At 41.2% G+C, this 20928-nt stretch overlaps 1 pseudogene; it reads left to right on the forward strand.

The window, feature by feature from the left end:
• The first annotated feature begins 549 nt into the window (after positions 1–549).
• LOC141573697 (actin-related protein 3B-like) lies at positions 550–20702 on the forward strand (annotated as a pseudogene).
• The last annotated feature ends 226 nt before the right edge of the window (positions 20703–20928 follow it).

Genomic DNA, 20928 nt, shown 5'->3' on the forward strand with positions numbered 1-20928 from the left:
CCTCAGTTTTTCCTTTTAGTGATTTTGTAACAAGAATAAAAATATATTTTAAATCTGTGTGACACAGTTTTATTAAAATGACTTGAGAGTGTATGAGCATTTTTCAGTTTATTTTCTTCTTTCACATTATATTTTTAATTTTGTGTCCTTCTACATTGTATTCTAAAATTTGGAACCGATTGATATGTGCTTTTCACTTCACTATCATGAGGGATGTTTTTTCAAATGAAACTGAAAAATTTAGTAATTCATCTTTTGTCAGTATTAAAAGCAGACCAGCTAGGCTCCTTTGTGCCGCACTAAAAATAATACCAGAACATAAGAAAGGTTTCTGTATTACTTTATGTGCTCTGTGATAGCGTCTTTTCTGTGAACACTCTCAATTCCAAATAAGACCCTGACATTGAAAATTTACTTGTACATACACAGGGGTTATATTATGCTTCCTTGACCCTTGAAATGAGTATGGATGCAGACAGAAATCTTTGCGTTGTTCTCCCTAAGGTATTGCCATCAGAGAGTCAGCAAAAGTGGTTGACCAAGCCAAAAGGAGGGTGCTGAGGGGAGTTGATGACCTGGACTTTTTCATAGGGGATGAAGCCATAGATAAACCCACGTATGCCACAAAGGTAAACTCCCCACCGGGATTTGCTTCTGTAAGTGTATCACCAAGAACAGAGAGTAGGATGAATCATGCAAAATGGTAGATTTCATAGCAATTGTACTTGTGAGCTGTGTATTTTATTCTTGTGTTGGAAAAGAGGTTTTGTTGTTGTTGGTTTTGAATGGGGTATTTTTCAAAATTGAAGTATAGTTGATTTACAGTGTTGTGTTAGTTGAACAAGGTATTTTTCATGTGAGGAATCAAGTGAATTTAAGAAACCCCAGAATGCAGGATTGACTCTGGGAATGCTGGGCTTCATGTGAGAGCAAGATCTGCTTCTGTGGAAAATTGCAGGTTGACTCACTGACCTGTCAGATGTAGAAGAGCTGTAGACTGATTAATTAAAAAGAAGCACTAAAATTGTTTAACTAGGTATTTGTTCTAAAAACCTCCAAACTCCAAATGGAATGGTATGGCGGATTAGCTGTACTTTTGCATCTATTACTCCACTGTTAAGATGATACTTTGTACTTAGAGATGTGAAGTAGAATATAAATGATAATATAACTTAATATTTCTGGTAAAGTGCCTGTTATTTCTTTACATAAATTAACATTCACCCAGTGCAAAGGGCCTGTTTTCTCTAATAACTCAGTCTCTTCTGGGCCAGTGCTTTTAAAACTGTTGCTCTTACTGACATGGACTGAAGCTTGACATAGTTTGATTTCTCTTGCTTTAGTGGCCAATAAGACATGGAATAATTGAAGACTGAGATCTAATGGAGAGGTTCATGGAACAAGTTATTTTTAATTTTCCCTGAGCTGAACCTGAGGGCCATCACTTTTTGATGGTGAGTAACTGGGACTGAGAGAAGAGCCCTGTGGATTCTTGGTTGCTTAGATTTTAAACCCAGGATATTCTTCCCTGGGGAGTTTTTAATTCCCACTAAAGCTCTTTGTATGAGTTGGAGTGCTTTTGGGGCAAATAACAGAAGGCTCAACCAAAATGTCCAAAACCAAAGAGGGCTTATTATCCCACAAAACAGGATGCCAGTGTCAGGCCACTCAGGACTGGTTACTTGAGCAGCTCAGAGATGGAGGTGAGAACCCAGCCTAATTCACCTGTTTGGCCTCTTGTGCTGGTTCCCCTCAGGCCCCAGGGTGGCTGCCCTAGTTCCTGTACTGACTTTTGGTGTATTTACTTTCAGAGTTTTAGAATTAAGACTCTCATCCTCAGAAACCTTCCTAGCAGATTTGCCCTGTCTGTCCGTGCCCAGTGTGGGCCCTAGAGGGGAACAAAATTACTTTGGTACATTTTGATGAGTCAAGATTCTCTCCTGTTGCTGGTGAGGGGACCACATCTCATCACCTGGCCCCAAGAGGTAAGTACCTAAACCGGCCTCCAGCAGCAAGGAATGAGGAGGGAGGAATGGGTTTGGGTAGGAAACCACCTGTGTAGTTAGGTGTCCTCCTGAAATAACTGGTTGGCTCTGACCTTTGCTTCTTACAGCAGAGGGAGCTGAGTCAAGGTGCTGTTTTGCCAAGGTTAAATCTCACAGTAACACTGAGCTGAGTTACAGGCCCTGATATTGTGGATGTAATTGATCTTGTTCAGATGAAATAAAATAATACAGAGAAATGAAGAGAAGTGTCTCTTGGTTGTGGAGCCTGTTTTCATTGTTTTATGTTCTTTTTAAGTTAAAATTAATTACATGTATAAAACACTTACTTTAAGGAGAGCAATTGCATGTAACATAAGCTGCACATTAAAACCTACATAATTTAGCTTTGCATTTTTTCCATGCTAGTGCATTGTCAAATGGTCCCTGATCCAATTATATAATTCTTCCTAATGTTAAATATGGAATATTCTTTAGAATTATCTGGCTTAAAATATGTTAAGTACAAGGCTGTTATGGTAGTTAGTGGAATCTATATATTTTGTGTCTATTAAATCAAGTCCTTGAAAGTGCTCTAAGCTTTTTCCTGGCTGTATCTTTACAACTAGGAATTGCCACGTCCAAGTAATGTGTTTTACAGGCCACTGTGTATTTTCTCTCCTGTGTATCTACGATGGTTTATGTAAAATACATGGAGCCAGGAAACTGACAGTATGTCTGAGTGGCTTTGTCTTTACAGCCAAAACAAATTACAGACTCCCACCTGCCATGCTTGGCATGTTCCCTTCTCTCATACGTCACATAACTACCTGTTGATAGGACTCCAGGCATGGGCCTGGGGCCCAGCTTCCTCTCCCTGCCTGCCCCATCCCGCTCTGCTCAGAGGGAGTCTGAGTCTTAGGCCTGTGGAGCAAATGCAATCACCAGGACACAGCCCACAGGAAATTTTTCCTACCAGGAATTTTTCTGCTCTAGCTGGCATATACACCGCAGTACAATAAAACCAATTGCTGGGAACGAACTGGTGGTGTTTGGTATGAATATGGAAAAGCTTAAGTCCTTTGCCAAAAATGAGTATCTGAAGAGAATTTTCAAAAATAATTGTTTATTACATTAAACATAAGAAAATATTGTGTTACATTTATTGTACTTTGAAGTTAGGAGGTGTGTTTGCTGCATGATGTGACAGAGGAAGTTATGAGAATGGTGGTTTTATCTCAGGCTTATGTCCTTCCTCATCAGTTAATGGGATAATTGAAGGGGAGTGAAGCAGGTACAGGGATTTGTGGCCATGTCCAGAAATTCATTGAAGACATTTACTGAACCACTACATCAGCTAATGGCTTCTTGGTGTAAAAGAGTCTAAAAGTTTTAAATTAAAGTTCCCTCAGTAGCCTATGAAATTGTCCCTTCTGACTGCCATGACAGACATCTGCACATCCATGGTGGGAATGAGCTCAGTAGGGCTCATGTTTTTCAAGAAGTTTCAGAGACTCAACTCATGTTGGTCACGTGGACTAAACAGATAGCAAATGGGAACCACACTCTTTTCTCTAATACTGAATTGCCCAGAGTTCAAGACAGAATCATATATTCTAAAGAACTGCAGTGCTCTTGAAGGGAAATTGAATTGTAACTGTAGAGGAGATTTGCAAACCTTTTTGAATATGAATCAGGGGAGGAAGAGCAAGCAGCAGTGCTGCCCAAGGATGCTGGGAACCAGGAGCTCTGCCATCCACCTGAGAGCAGGAAAGATGTGTGTCCCAGCTCAGGGATGGAGGATCATCCTTCCTTCATCCTTTTGTTCCAATCAAGTCCTCAGTAGCCTGTGTGCTGCCCACCCACATTGGCAAGGGCAGGTCTCCTTACTCAGTCTGCTGCATGCTAAGCTCTTCCAGAGACACCCTCTCAGACACACCCCAGAAAGAATGGTTTACCAGCTCTCGGGGTACCACTTAGCCCAGTCAAGCTGACACATAATAATCACCATGACATGTGGCTTGTCCTGGCTTACCGCAATAACTCCCTTCCTGGTTCATGAGGGTGGCTCAGACCTGCTCTGTCCTGTACACTAGCACTGGCCGGTGTGGAGCTGGACATCCTTGGCGCTGCTGAGTCTGTTACTGCTGGCCCGTGTTCTTCCCATTTTCAGTATATTGTCATCTCCACTCCTACTTGCCCTTCCTTGAGGATTTATGTTTTTAAAAATGTTTCTTTACTGCAGTTATGGAGAGGTTTGGGACTGGAGCAATATTAGTTGCATGTGTTCAGCTTGCTTTCTTTATCCAGAAATATGGATTGATTTTTATAGTACTGACTAATTATTCATTTTTGAATTAATACTTGATGATATTTTACCATTATTATGAATAAAATGCTTATGTAACTTGCATTCATGTGAAGTTTTAATCATATACTTCAGTATTTAAAAAATAAGAAAAACTTGATATCTCCAATTTAGATCTCGTTATGTATAAATAATGGTTTTTGGAAGGTTTTATTTAAATTAGTCCTCTAAAGGAACAATTACTGGTGGTAAACATAGGAGAAAAGGAGGATTGAGGAAAACATAGATTTATGATTATGGTTCTGAGAACCCAGAAGAATGTGTCTTTAATAATGCTGAATTTGATTCAGGAGCCAGGAGAACCTAATTTTATTGTAAACTTTCTCTTAATGGAAGTGTATAGATTTTAATGTTAGTTCTTCACAGATGGTGAATTGTTTGGCAGCAAGTACTAAAGTGTAAAAATCAGTGATTTAAGCAAGTTAAAGGTTTTATTTTTCTTAAAGTCATTTGTAGCAGGGAGGGCAGTGCTGGTATGTCAGGTTTCTGGTGTCATTAGGGTTCTGTGTGCTCTAGTATATTTAGCATATGGCTTCCATTCTAAGATTGCCTTAGATCACAAGTTAGCTGCTGCAGCTCCAGTCATCACCTCCATATTCCAGGAAAGAAGGAGTTAAGAGCAGAAGTGGGCCTACTACATGAGTCTACCTTCAACCTTGTAAGGAGCTTTCCCAGAAGACACATCCAATAACTTTTGCTTCTTATTGGCCAGAACTTACTTAGCCATCCCTGTACACCAGGAAGTCTGGGAAATGCTGTTTTCTGGGCCTGTGATTGATCAGTGGTCTGTCATTAAGGCAGAAGGCAGAATAGATACTGGGTAGGGAAATTGCAGTGCCTGCCATAAGATGTGACTACAGGTATGAAGACTGGCAGATCAAGAATTCAGCTGTCTTCACAACTGTGGTTGGATATGGAAAGTGTTTTCCACGTTACAGAGCCAACAGGCTAGGGAAAAGCCACACCAGGATGTGCTGTGGCTTCTGCCCTGGGGTGAAGTCTTTCTTCTGTTAGCTTCTCTGCCTGTGGAGAAATAAACCAGGAAGTTGTATTGGGAGTTTCTGTGGCCTTCACACACAGGCTGTAACTCAGGGCTTCACAACTCTTGTAATGAATTTTTTTTTCTTATTATAGAACTATAAGTGCGATTTAGAAAATTTGGAAGATTCTTGTGGGGCTTTTCACACTCCTATCCCATTATCATAAATATTAACATTTAGTATAGCTATACTTAATCTTTTCACTCATGTTTTTATATGATTTTGCATTCAATATTGTGTCCTCCATCCCTCTCCCCCATTTTCTTGCACGGTTTTCATAATCCTCGCTTTAATGGTCATGCAATCATGTATCCAGTGGTTGTTTCCTGTCTGTTTAGCAGCCCCACTATTTTTAGATGTTTACTTTTGTTTCCAGTTTCTTGGTTTTGTAAGACATAACATAAATTAATATTTGCACATTTTTTTCTATATTTAGAGCATTTTTATATTAAGAATATAAAAATTATATATATATATATAATTTTAAGGTCCAGATGTGTTAATAATTTTGAATCTCTGGTATACCATTTCACACTGAAATCTTCAATGTACAAGAAGCCACATTATTTGAACTCTTAGGATTGATTAATATCATTTTTGATTATTTGACTTTTTAATTTGCAGTTTGAATACCTTTGATCTTAAACAGTTTTTCATGTATTTATTAGTTGTATTTTCTCCTTTGTGAATTGCCTATTCATGTCCTGGGTTTTGTACATATCAGTGTTTTATTGCTTTTATTGTTGCTATGATTTCTTTGAACTTTATTCTACTTAAATTTTTCTTTTGTGATAAAATGCACATACCATAAAATTTATCATTTTAACCATTTCTGAATGTACAGTTTGGTGAGTTGCGTACATTGACATTGTTGTGCAACCATCACCACCATCCATCTCAGGAACTTCTTCATCTTCCAAACTGAAACTCTGTCCACATTAAAGAATAACTCTCTTTCCCCCTCTCCCAGCCCTAGCCCCCACCATCCCCCCTCTGTCTCTATGACTGTAAGTATTCTGGGTCCTCATATAAGTGGAATCATCCAGTATTAGTCCTTTCATGACTGGCTTATTTCACTTGGTATAAGGTCTTCAGGGTTCAGCCACATTGTAGCATGTGTCAGAATTTCCTTCCTTTTTTAGGGCTGAATAATATTCTGTTGTATGTATGGCCACAATCTGTTTATGGTGTGAACTCTTTCATATAACAGATAAGAATTTTTTGTCATAAGCAGATACTTTTCCTCACTTGATTTTTTGTAGGTTATGTTTTTGAACATCTATAATTGTAAATTTTTATGTAAGTAAACCTACTTTCCTTTGATGTTTATATATATTTTTCATTCATCTGGGATTTATTTGGAACATCACTTGACACTGAAATTAAACCCAGGAAGAATCCAGAGCCAGGGTTAATCTACTTCTTGTTGGAATGCCTTCTATAGGCTCACATTTTTTTTTAAACCAGGCAGGAAGGAAACATTGCATGACTATGCTCCCACTTTGCATACCTTTCTAGCCTTCCTCTCTTCATCCTATTCCCCCCTCTAATCAGTTTAAATGTTATGTTTATAAAATTAACTTATTAAGGTGCTTGGATTCCTCTTCAAGGTAAGAGAAGACTCTAGGTCTCTGGAGTTAATACATTCAATTTCTTCTGGCCTGAGATATATTCTTGATATTACAGTTGATTGTTGATATATTCAGCACTTGCTAAAGGCCCAGCCCTCTCCCCACCAAGCATTTGCATGAATTAACTCACTTATTTAATCCCACAGACAATTGTGTGGTAGGTAGTTATTAGGCCTGTTTTTCAGGTTGGATAGGAGGTGCCATAAGGAGATATATTGTAACCTAAATATTGGAATCCACAGCTATTCTTCATGTGCTTTAAATGAAAGAAAACTAAAAAAAAAAAAATCTGATATAGTAAACACTAACACAGTTCTAAATGTGTACTGGGAACATTAAGGTATTAACTAATTTGATCTCAGCCCCTTGAGGTAGGCACATTAAAATAAGTAATGTGTTGTTGAATAACGTTTAGATCATTTACTTACAATCTGCTTTTGATGACTTTATTATTTCTTGTCTATGTCTTAAGATTGCTTTCTCTCTCCCATTCAGGGAGTGTATTGATTCTAATCAGAGTAATTAAAACTTACTTGGGGCATGATGTTTGAGCTTTGTATCAGACAGGAGTATAAACTAAAGCCCCCAGCTAGTTGATAGCCAGATTTGATTATTTGCTTGAAGAGTTAGCATACACACAGCACAGAATTCAAAAGGTGCAGTACGATTTCCAGTGCAAGAGTGTCTCTTTCCCACTTCTGTGTTGCCTTCCAGATCCCCTTCCTGGAGGAAACCAACTTTACTGGTGCTTAACCAGCAATAATTATGTGCAGGCACATGGATTATACATAAACTTGATTCATAAAATGGTAACAAAATTGACATACTATGGTACATTTTGATTTTTACTTTAAAAATTTTAGAAATTATAATTTGAAATATATGAAATTTACCCACTTAACACAGTTTTAAATGTATCATTTGGTAACGTTACCTACATTGATATTGTGATGTAACAGAACTCTAGAACTTTTCCATCTTGCAAGATCAAAACTTTGTGCCCATAAACAGCTCCTCATTTCTCTCCCTCATACACCTTGCTTTTTTAAAAAAATGTTGTAGATACAGAAGTATATTTAAGAATGTGTATGTAAGGAGAGGCCTCTTTTCATGTAGCAAATTTATAGTAGATATTGTTTCATATCTGCAGACACACTGCCCATCCTTTTTAATTGCTGCAAAGTGTTACATTTTATGGATGTGACCTAATCTGTGTAATCAGTTCCTTGTTATGTGCAGTTATGTTTTTCTGATCTTGGAAGCTGTGACAACTGTGCACCTCTCTGAGGCACCTTGTTTTAGATGTCCCTTGGCTTGACAATGGAATTTGATTTTGTCTCATAGTCTTTGTTCAGAGACTTTCTCTTCAGTAGGTGAGTTTTTCACTGGTACATGCTGATGATTTTAGTGATAATAATGCACTTTCACTGAGTACGTTCCCCATGCCAGGTGCTGCCATGAGCACTTTGTTTAGACTCCTGTGAAGTCAGTGCTAATTATGCATGGAGAGAGGAAATCACTTTCCAAACTTGGTAAAATCGAAGGTGGGGTGTAGCTGGGCTGATTGGAGTTGGAGCTCTCCCGTTGCCCGTGCTGAAATGGCCTGGGCTGTATGGCAGGTGTGTGTGGTCACAGCTGCTTTTCTGGTGCTGTGCTTTCTGGTTTTAGTGTGTTTTATTTATGTATGGATATTTTAAAACTCAGGCTTGGCTTTCTCTTTGGTTTCTATTGGGTGCATATTCGTTCTGATAATTGGTAAAACATATTTTAACATAACTGTACTTTTGTATAAGATATTTACCTGTATTTGTTTAGGGATGATTACTTCCTACTGTGCTTAGTGACCACGTTGGTACATGGCCACATTTCTTACCTCCTCCTCCTTTCTTCTATCACCTGCTTTTGATTGTTTATGTTAGTGAACTTACTCTGATATTTATGTTTGTGACTTTATGTTTACTGGTGTCTCTGCTGCTCTACCAAGAAAACAATATCTTTTGATTCCATGACACAAGGGCATCAGTGTCTTTATATTTTCCTCCTTTCCATCTGTGCCTGTCAACTTGATACTACTCCTGTTGTTTTAATTTATAATATTTACATTCTCTTCTATAGCTATAGATTCTCCCAGAAAAGAAAAGCATTTATCCCTACATCTTAAATGGACTACTTGCTCACTGTAAGTCTTTGGCTGTACTTTATGCATTCTTATTATTTGGCTAAAGCTTATTGTCTGATGGTTAATTCATGAAGGGTTCATAGAAACCAAATTCTCTCAAGTTGTTGTATGTTTAAATATATTTTGTTTTTGCAACAGACTTGATTGGCAGTGTGGCCAGATATAGAATTCTGGGGTCATATTTTCCTGCCAGAAAAGTCTGTAAATGTGGCCCTGTGTGTCCCAGTGTCCTGCATGCAGCTGTGCCAATGGCCAAGACAGGCTGCCCTTTTCCTGCTTTAAGAGTATGTTGCTCTGCTCAATAAGCCTAAAAAAACACCATAGGCTGAGTGGCTTCAACAACAGACAGTTGTTTTCTCACAGCTATGGGGGCTTTAGGTCTGAGATCAAGGTGCCATCATGGTTGGTTTATGATCAGATCTCTCTTCCTGGCTTGCAGATGGCCTCCTTCTCACCAGGTCCTTGTGTGGCTCTTCCTCTGTGTGTGAGTGAGAGAGAGCTCCCTGATCCCTCTGCCTTATCCTGCAGAGATGTTAGTGCTGTCCTGTGACCTCACTGATCCTGGATTACCCCTCTAGGGGCTTCATCTCCAAACACAGTCAACTGAGGGTTGCAGCTTCAGCATAAGAGTTTTGGGACACACAGCTCAGTATATAACAAAGGGTAATGTGGATTTTTATTTATTTATTTTTTTGCCAAAAGGCCTAGATTTTTTTTCCTTTCTTTGTTTTTTTTTTTTTCTCCTTTTCTCTCTCTTTTTTTCCCTAGCTTAAATATGTGATGTAAATCCATATTTATTAACATGGAAAAATGTTCAACATATTGCTGAATGACAAAAAGCAGTTTTATTTATTTTTATCTTTCTGTAATCCTGTTAATTTCCTCCTATTAGATAATAGTTATTATTTTAAATAGACATTTTAAAAAACTCGGATATCTATGTCATGATATTCATCTGCTTTATTTTTATATTTTTCTGGGTACATGTTTTTTATCTGCCATTTGTTTTTTCCTATTTTCTCTCTCCCTTCTCTTCTTCTTTGAGTGTTTTTATATGGTGTTTGGCTAGTCTCTTTGTGTTCTTTCCTCATCTTTGAGTGAGGGGATCTCTTTCTGAACTGGCTGTGTGTCGGGTTTAGGCTGGGTGATGGGCAGTGTCTGGGTGAAGCAGCTTCTGTCCCAGGCTTGTCTTTCTCACAGCTGATGGTGGAGGTGTAACTTCTCACCTTGCTGCCTGTGCTCTGAGTGGAGCGACCTGGGGAGCGAGGCTCCTGCAGCTGTGCTGCTCAGACTGTTCCAAGCAAGGGGTCTCTGCTTTTGCTCTTCTCTGGAGAACTGGATATTGCCTGGTATCTGAAGTCACTGGTGTTCTCTTTCCATGTCCTCACTCATCTGGTCTCAGTGGGGCTGTTATTGCCCTTGGCAGCTCAGTGCATGTCTCTTCAGATTCACGGTGTTTGGGTGTTCTGTTATCCGAGGTGGAGTTTCCTTTTCTGTAGCTTGTTCTTGTTTTGGGGTGGATTAGTAAGAGCAGAAGTGTTTAGAGAGGCTTTACTCTCTCAAAGATTTTAAACCTCACAGCCAAAATATGTTTAATCAATCACTCTGGGTGTACTCTGTCTGCCAAATTAAGGAGTTGTACAGCATCTTAATGAACATGCTTTTAGATTAACATTTTGCTGTTCTGATGTAATTACATGAAATTTGGGTGAACACTAAATATAGTGAATATTTCCTTACAGACAGAACCTCCTCTGAATACACCAGAAAATAAAGAATATCTTGCAGAAATTATGTTCAAATTATTTAATGTACCGGGACTCTACATTGCAGTTCAGGTAAGGACAAGTGACTTTCATGATTCCCAAGTGACCTTAGTTGTCTAATGTGGAAGAAATGGTGATTCTAGAGGCCTCTGTAACATTGTGTGATGTGGTTTCCTTTCCCATGCACTCAAGTGCACATGAACTCATCCCATTCAGGTCTGAGCTCAAACACTGTACAGAGCAATTTCTGTGATTTATGTTTTTACTGCTGGTGTAGAGTTTGTCCAGCTTTTGTCTGTTTACATTCATTAAAATCTAAGGTATCCTCAGGAAGACAAGATCAAGATGTAGGTGTGGTTCTTTGGCTATTTTTACTTGTGATCATAAAAAAGAAAATATACTATAGAATCTGTTAAAACAAAACAAAATGAAACAAAATAAATGTCTTTCAAGGGTTTCCCTTTGTGGATCTGAGCTCCTGTGGTTCCATGAGTTTACAGAACTTCCCCTGGAGCTGCTTGTTCTTCGTGGGGGGGTTTGTTGTTTTTAGGTGTAATGTATCTGCCTCTATATAAGGGAATTGACTGAAATTTGGGGGAATAAATGATAAAATTGTTTTCCAAAATGCTTCCTGCATATTCTATTCCCTTACTTGTAGGAAAAAAGAGGAGGAGTTGCATAGATGATTAACTTGGAAGATTCCACATGCTGTGTCCTCTGTGTGGTGATTCTCAGTAGACAGTGATGTCTTAAAGGCTCTGAAAATGCCTACATTAGGAAACTCTGTTTATTCCACCACTTCCAAATTTAACCAGAAATATTCCCCCACCCCTAAGCTGTTTCTGTTCCATGGAGTAGGAGACACTTCAGGAAACACTGGCCCAGTGGTTCTCAAAGTGATCTATGCAGCAAGGTCTCCTCAAAAGTGTTTTTTTCAAAATACACATTCTCAGAATTTATATCAGACCACGGGTTTCCAGCCTCAAAATTTTGGATCGGGCAGTCCTCAGGGGAGGGGAGGGTACTGAGCTGTGTGTTGGATGTCTAGCAGCATCTCTGGTCTTGACCCACCAGGGGAAGCACCACCACCAGCCTCCCCTCCCTCAAGTGTGACAGCGAGAAATGGCACCAGGTATTGCCAGGTGCTCCTTGGGGGCAAAATTGCCCCTGGTTGAGAACCACTATCCTGGTTCTGCCAGATGAGAATTTCTGGGTGCCAGGCCCAGTATTTTGTCTTTCTAAAGTCCCCACAAGTAGTCTTATTGCAATCCATCTGTGGACCCACACTGGGAACCAGTGGATTAGAAATTAAAACCTCCTGATTCCACAATAAAATTCCTTTCTCTCTGGCTTTTCTTTGCAAAGCTTTGATTTATCTTACTGAGAAGTTGACTCCTCCAGATTAAGTGCACAGAATTTACATGTTAGTTGTCCACTTTGGAATTTGGATTTGGGAGGAAGATGGAAGGTAGGGAAAGGGAAAGGTCATTCAGTCTCAGTAAGAAAGAAAGGGCTTATTGCTCCAACCTGAAGATAGGCTTGTGGAACACTTGAGAAAGTCCCCATGCTGATGGTCTCTGTGGTATTTGTGAAGGCAGTGCTGGCCTTAGCTGTGTAGTGGACATCATGACAAGTTGGTGAACACACATTAACAGGAATCATCATTGACAGCAGGGATGGGGTCACTCACACTATCCCAATGGTCAGCAGGGCACTGAGTTCTGCTCTGTCTGTGGGCCTAACCTGATTTGAGGTGAAGGAAGCAGTGAAAGGAAAAACCCTTCTGTTAATTAAAGCACCACTTTTGAAGACATACCTGTACTTAGCAAAGGTAACAAGAGCCTTTAAACACAGTTGTGTGAGAAAGTGGAAGATGCCTAGTGTCTGTGGCACTGGCAGTTGGAAATTTGCAGTAGCAGATTTGTGCAGTCTGGTGTCAGCAGTCGTCTGATGTCCCGGGGCTCTGCTTGGCCCCGGTGTCACTTTGCCAGAGGGCTTTCCTGACTTTCATTCTGAACTGTAATCTGGATATCAGTGGGTGCGGCACATGAACATTTGGAGGATGATTTTGTGTTCTGTGACAATCCTCTGGAGAGGATTTGTTTCTTGCTTTTTAAAAATTTTTTAAGAGCCAAGAAGGAGAGATTGTTCACCTTGACTTGTAGGATGCTCTGCAATGTCACTTTTTGGTTTTAATTTTCAAAATATAACAGAAGTGATTTCTAATTCAGGCTTCAAGAGACTATATATATATATATATATATATATATATATATATATATACACATTTGGTACAATGGACTAGTTAAATGAATTATTTAAAGTTTTTTTTTTTTAATAAATTGAAGCTATCTGGAGGGGGTTACATTGGGAATTCAGACCTGCCTTTCCTTCTCCACGTCCCTTCTTGGAGGCAACCCCTGATACTAATGTTTGTTATTTTGTGTATTACAAGTATCTTTTGTGCAAATATAGGTTTGTGTGTTTATGTGCTAAGCTCCTTTTAAAAATGCAATAAATGAATCACTATGCTATACACTGGAAACTAACAGAATTTTGTAAATCAACTAAGACAAATTTAAAAAATGCAAACTAGTTTTTTTTTAAAAAACAATTCATTTATTTCATTTAAAAATAGTCACTGTTTTATTTCAGGACATTGCAGAGATGATGTACTAATATGCTGGTGCTTTAATACCTCAAAGTTCAGAAATCACTGCAGGGGGAGGCTGATGTGTCTACAGTCAGGAGGAAAAAGCCAAATCTTTCCCCTCTGTCATTGCACCCTGCCAGTGTCCCCTTTGCCCGGGGTTGAGGAGAGGCAGGAGGCCTGCAGAGCATGCTCTGTGCTCGCAGCCGCTTCATCGAGTCTCGGAACACTGCCCCCTCCTGGGTGTGAGGTGTTTAGGTGCCACTTGCTGTGTGGTCCTGCCTGGCTCCTCTCTGAGGTCATGTCCTCAGAGGTCAGTGCAGGCCAAGGTCAGGGCCTGTGCCTGTGGGTCTGCTTCCTGGCCTCCCCTGTGCATCTGAAACAAGTTTCACACTACGTGCAGGCCCACAGAGAAAGTTGTTGTTCAAATTTTTCTCTGTTTCTTAATGCAGTTTTTTCCCCCTATTTATAAAAATTACATTTACTGTACAAAATTTAGGTAAAATGGAGAAATGTAAAGAAGAAAATAGAATGACCCACAAACCTGCCCAGAGGACTGTGCCACACTTTTTTGGTATAGTCTACTGAGCTCTTTTTCTTAGACAAACAACACACATTTTAAGCACAGTTGGGATACCCTCCATCTGATTTCATGTGCTAATTGTACAATGTGCTCCTGAGGTTGTATTTTGCATATTGGCTTATCCCTGATGTATCTTTATGGTTAAATACTCTGTGGAAAGATATTTAGTAACTACCTGACAGCCCATCATGTGGGTGTAGCACAACTCACTTACTTGTTTTCCTACCATTGGCTGTGGTTTGTTTTAATATATTTAATCTGTGATGAAGCTGATACTCAACATGGGTTGAATTAATTTTAGAAAATGTTATATGTAATGTATTGAGTATAGAAATTGTGAATAGTTTCTGTTTGTGAGAGCTACTGTTCTTATGATTTTTTTATTTTAATAATGTGTACATATCTTTTATCTTGATCTTAAATATTTTACAATTGGCTTGGGCTCCTGAGAAAGGCTACACACTCTCTCACTTCTAGAAGTTGGGCACCTCAGAAGACATAAGAGGAATTCAGTCACCTGTTCTTGCAACTTCAGTGGTAACTGTGCTTGTACATAGTGGAACTGATCCATCTGTCAGATGGATGAGGATTTGCTCCAGCCTTCTGTCTCCATGAGTGTGTGACAAGCAGCCAGTGACATCAGGGAGCTCAGAGTGCCTCCTCTACCTGGTGCAGGTGGGGACATTGTCCACTCTGCACAGCTACTCCCACCAGCATGAGCTGGACCTTCCCAGCCTGTGGCCTGCATGTTGAGTGGCACCCCAGGGGGCTGGTGAGGACCTGGGACCACACAGCAGCTCCTGGCCCTCTCCTGCTGGTGATGGCTGACAGCCTGGTCACTGGTCCGGGAGGGCAGCTGGGTGAGTGGATCCAAACTCCCCCCAGCATGGATCTCACATAGCATAGGGTTGAGGGGTACCTGCCAGACTGTCCTTCCTACCAAGTGCAGCTCTTACTAGAGTGAGCAGATCGGTTATTGAGTCTTTAATGCATGCCTAAACCATGCTGTGTACTTGACCCGCTGTCTGTCACTGGGTCTCTTCTGTGCACCCACTCACCGCATATGATGGGTGAAGGTGCCAAGGCTGAAACATATGTGTTAACAGATGTGGCCATGGTTACTCTGCCCACAGATGTGGAACCAGGATCTGAGTCCAGGTTGTCACACTCTAAGTCCTGCATGCTAACCAGGTGGTTGACTTTTAAGTGCAAGCCAATTTGTAGTTGGTTTAAAAATTAATAGTTAAACAGCAAAAAAAAAAAATGTGACAATGAATATATATATGTTCATGTATAACTGAAAAATTGTGCTCTACACTGGAATTTGACAAAACATTGTAAAATGCCTATAACTCAATAAAAATGTTTATAAAATTAATAGTTAAAACATTTTCCTTTTTGTTAGAGGAACAATAAAATGACCCATTGTTCGGACAGACAGCAGCATTTTGGAAATTAACTGCCTTCTGTGGTTTTCTCTTCACATTCCTAATGGAAAGGCCACTTTGCTTACAGAGCATCTCAGGTTCTCCTAATGGAATTGCATGCATGGTCATTTTATTCCCCCTCCCCCAGTCCTGAGCTTTGCACAGAGTGGAGATTCAGTAAATGCTTGCATTGCCAGGGCAGGTGGGGGCAGGAGTCTAACTTACAGTCCAGGGAGGGCTTTCCTCCTGGAGTTACTCACATGGTGTTTTGCCTCTCTGTCTCCCCAGGTGGAAGGTTAGGTAATTGGAAGCTGCATCAAACACATCCCTATTGCAGATAGAGATATGTATTTCATTCAACAGCTGCCAAGGGAGAGGGAGGTGGGAATCCCTCCTGAGCAACCACTGGAGACCACAAAGGCCATTAAGGTAAAAACAGATGGGAAATGGGCCAGTTTGGTGGTGAGAGAGAAATAGTGTTTGCACACTTCCCCTTGTGGCCACCACCCCTGCTCCCACTGTGCCTTCCCTCCCCTCCCCATGAATGTGGGTCTCCATCTGTTTACCACTTGAATTAAGGGGCTGAAAACTTAGCCTCTTCTCTGAACATGGATGCTTGTGGAGTTCTCCAGCTGTAAATGAGAGCAGCTTGATAACTGGTATTGAGCATCCTGCCTAGTACGATGTCATTTAATTGGAGCCTGATTAGACAGAACCTTCAATTAGCCAATGTGTCTTGCACCTCTCCCTCCAGGCTTCATTTCCCGAGTAAGGAGCAGACAGCAGCAGCAGTGACTGTGAGGAATCCTGTGCAGTCAGCCAGAATTCAAACTCATTTCCAGCTCTTGCTGTGTGTGGTTCTGTACCCTGAGAATTACCATTCAGAGTGATGCTGTTCTAGGGTGAATCATTGAACAGAGTCCACCTGTGTTTTCTAGACTCTGTTACCATGCTGGAGGAGTTACAGGAAGCTCTAAAATTAAATCAGTAAGATTCGGAGGAAAATGGCTCATTGGTCCTTATTTAAAATGCCCACTTGACTGATCCATCGGTTTGGTCTTTGTGTCACTCTGTAGGTAGCAGTTGACAGACCCCTTTCAAAGCAATTTTCTCTTCAGGTTGCAAAATCAGGACAAATTACTGTTTTGTTTTTGTTTTGTTTTAGTCAAAATGAAGAGATTCTTAGTAATACAAGGATAATTATTATATAAAGAGCAAAGATTTTGTTTTTGGAGAAAAATTTAAGCATGGAAGTGACATGTGACCTTGAACACACAGTTTCTGAGCTGCAGGGGAGTTTAAGGGAGGTTAGCCTCCTCCCTTCCCTCCCACTTTTGCACCCAGTAACAAGCTGGTTGAAGGAAAGTTAGTGCCTGGGGGAGTCCCACATTTTGCATGACACTCTTGGTGGACGGAGAGGTATTTTTAGGACAGGGTGCACAGGTGCGAGTCAGAGCCCATGTGAGTAGGGTGGCTGGGTGCCCGGGTGTGCCCAGGACTAGAGTTTCCAGGGATGGGTCACTTCACAGCTTGGGTGTGTGGTCCTGGGCAGCCCATGGGAGTCAATCCTTTCCCCCTGGAGGAAGGTTTACAGAAGTAGCATGACTTTCTTTTTATGTTAAAATATTTCCTAGAACTTCCCCTAGTCCTTTCCTTGTGTTTCTTCAAGGAAATAAATTTGGATAGTTGACCCAAGTTCCCTCACCTCCCCATTCCTGTTACCAATATGTCTCACAGCCTCTGGCTCCTGACTGTCGGGGTGGCCATGCAGGTGAGAAGGGCCCTGAGTATGCTGACTGTGACAGAGGCTGCTCTCCTAGTCCTCGTGGTGGGCTTTACCTTCCTCACTGGCTCTCTGGGGTCCATCTCTGACCCTGAACCAGGTTTGGCCCATTTGGGCAGTGACAATGTATCACTCAGCCATGAAGGTAGGCAGTGGAAGAGCTCCTTGTGTTCCCTGCAGGTCAGCCACCCCATCCCTGCTGTCAGTTAGTTCTTGCCCCACTTCCCTCTGTGGGAGTGGGTCAGAGTTACCCTGTGTCTTGTTGCCCCTGTGGGCAGGAGTGGGCCTGTGGATGCGTGGATTCTGTTGGTGGGGACAGTGGTGGTCCAGGACTTGGGGCTGACACACTGCACACCATCAACACTGTGGAGGCACTTCCTGCCTTCAGTTAAGCCTCTGAGTTGCTGCGAGACATTGACCTGGTGTCTTAGGACAACTTACTGTTTCTGCCCTCAGCCTGGTAGATTTGAAGTTGTATGGGGTGACCCACTCACTCAGTTATCAGTGAGAACAGGGGTGTGTAGCAAGTCTGGCCCATCAGTCTTACAGTTGTGCAGAGTATACCAAGGATGGTATTAGGTTTCATTTCAGGGATTCTAAGAAATTTTGAACTTAGTATCATGAAAATGCCTTCAGAGGTCCTCCTGAGCACCAGCTTTGGGCCTGACAAAGTGCAGGCATTGAACAAAGCCCACCTGGCCCACAGGAAGCTGACTTTCAGAATCCGGTACCCAGGGGCCAACTGCTGTTCTTGTGAGGCTAGCTCTAAGGACAGATGATCAACCCAGAGACCCCCAGTCAGGCATCACCAGCTGAGGAAACACTTTGCACAGCACAGGCTGGGGCTGGCACTGAGCGGGTTCTCATGCCCCAATGTGTGGCAGCTCCATCCTGTCAAAGTCGGGCTTTCCTTTGGTTCATGGTCCCAGCACCTTATAAAGTGCTCTGCCATTTACTTATTTATCACTGTCACTTGTTACTCTGACTCTCAGCCAGTGTATGGGCCAGTGGGCAGGGGTCTGTGTGTGTTTTATTCACTTGTGCATCCCACGTGCCTAGGCACTCACTAACTCTCTGTCATGGAGCCACTGAGTGTGCTGTGTCAGACCGCAGAGCAGGTTAACCACCTGCCAATCGGATGTGGTGACCACAGGGCCAGATCTGCTGCCTTCAGATCTGGGTTGGGCTGCGATGCGGGTCTGCTTGTCCCAGTAGGTGGCAGCGAGTGCCTGGGCAGGTGCCACGTGGGGGCATACAAGGAGTAAGAAGAGAGGAGATGGAGACTAGGGACTTGATAGGCACCGTCAGACGTCATCTCAGATAGTAGGCAGCAACATGTGACACAGTGAGGCTGGGACTAATAGCAGAGCTGGAAAGAAAGCAGAGTACGTGGCCAGAGCATAGCTGTTAGAGATCACTGAGCCCAGTAAATGTCCCTTGGAGCTGTGGCATTGGGCAGGACTGATGTCGGGGGTTTGTGGTGCTGGAGTTACTGGGTGTTTGCCGGAGGGCAGACTGGGTGGCCGCTAATGCCTGGTGACATCTCTGTGTGTGTGTCTGCAGGAGAAGTACTGTCACATTTGCCCCAATATAGTCAAGAAGTTTGCCAAGTATGACGTGGATCAGCGGAAGTGGATCAAACAGCAAACAGGGAACAATGCCATAAGCCAGAAGAAATTCATTATCGATGTTGGCTAGGAAAGTTTCCCAGGCCCTGAAATTTTCTTTCACCCAGAGGTAAGACGTTTGCTTTCTGAGTGTGCAGAGAATGACGTGTGTGGAGCAATGCTGTCACCTCGTGTGTGCAAGAGTGGCTCCCCGTTGGGCTCCCAAGTGAGGTGGCCACCTTTCAGGGAGAACCTTGGGAGTGTAGGCTGCAGCTTCAGTGGCTGCTCTGGCTCCTGCATGGTCCACGCACTTGACTGTGTGTTTCATCATGCTCCTCTTTGGGTCTGGCTATCTGTTAAACAGTTAATGGTTGGTTAAACCAATAGTGGTTAGGAAGAAGCTTTAAGAGCAATAGAAGAGAATGGATTTGAAATTCATCTCCTACTGATATGAAAACTAGTTAATCTCGAGGATTGATTGGAATTTGCCTCTGTATAAGAGTACGATAGCGTACATATAATCTTCCCATCACACATGACGATCCATCCGCAGTCCAAGATTTAACCCAGTACAGCTGGTCCTGCTGTGTTCCCTGCTGCAAGTTAGATAAAGCTTCTGTCTGAGGACAGCCTTGGAAAGAAGAATTAAAGATATCATCAGTTTAGCAAGTAGTCACAAAGAATTATTACTGCGTTTGTAAAAGCAGTAACTAAGAGGCAATATTTTAAGGTTTAAGTAAAATGGACTTTATTTGTATTTTGGTATATTTTTCTGCCTCATTCAGTTTACATTTAATAGGTAAATACAAACCACTGCCTGTTCTTCGATGTGTATGACTGTTCAGGGAAATGGCACACAATGTATGTCTGACAGTACCTGATATCACGGCACTCATTCGCTCGTGTTAGTCTTCAGTTAAAATAGACATAAACCAGCAAAGTCCAGTGAACAGCTGCATGGCGCCTTCTTCTTCCCTCGAGCACATTGACACTTTTCATGATTTTTAAAGCATTTTTAAGAATTTTGTAATTGAATTACTTATACTTTAGCTTATTTCACTTATGGAATTGAATGTAAGACTTTTTAGTTAATAACATGGTTATTACCATATTGATTGTTTCACCTAGAAGCCACCACCATCCCCCATTCCCAGTCTTCTAGCTCAGATTTACAGTGTGAGTCACTGACTAGGTTTTTTCTTATATCCTGGCTAACTTTTTCATGACATTAGTGTCTATACATCACATGCTCATTATCTACAATATTTTTCATTACATGCCACATACACTGAGCACTTGCTTTTTACAATCTCATATAAAGTTTGAGTCACTGTGTATCCTAACGCAGGGCTGGTCTGTCTTTGTTACTGTTTGATTTCTTTTCCCTCTCTAAACCCACACATTTCATCTCTTGAAGGGACATGTCACCATCACTCCATGCACAGAGTCACTTGGATTAATTTGACACATTCATTCCAATGTGATGGTTTAAAAGGCATAGTGAATTCTGTATTTGTTAAAGTTACATTTTAAAAAAGTTGTTGAGAGAAATGTGTATTGTTTCTTTTATATCTGTACAAAATTCTGTTCACCAACCTGGATTTTATGCAATCCATCTCAGATGTTGTTGACAAAGTAACACAGAACTGTCCCATTGATGTCCACCATCTGCTATATAAGGTATAAGCTGCTTGGGTAACATGCTTGGATTTCATTCTGAAATTAAAGGCCCAGCATTCTGAGAATAATAGACCCTTACCATCAGTCTGCAGATAGTCCTATTTGACTTCTGTTTTATAGGATTTGTTAAGGGCCTGATTCCTGGTAAAATATTTTTCTTGGAGTGAGGGTGACTTAAATGCTTGGCAATATAACTCAGTTAGCCAGAAGTATTTGATTTAAATATTCTAGT

Source organism: Camelus bactrianus, chromosome 17, assembly GCF_048773025.1.
Source record: "Camelus bactrianus isolate YW-2024 breed Bactrian camel chromosome 17, ASM4877302v1, whole genome shotgun sequence".
Taxonomy (NCBI): domain Eukaryota; kingdom Metazoa; phylum Chordata; class Mammalia; order Artiodactyla; family Camelidae; genus Camelus; species Camelus bactrianus.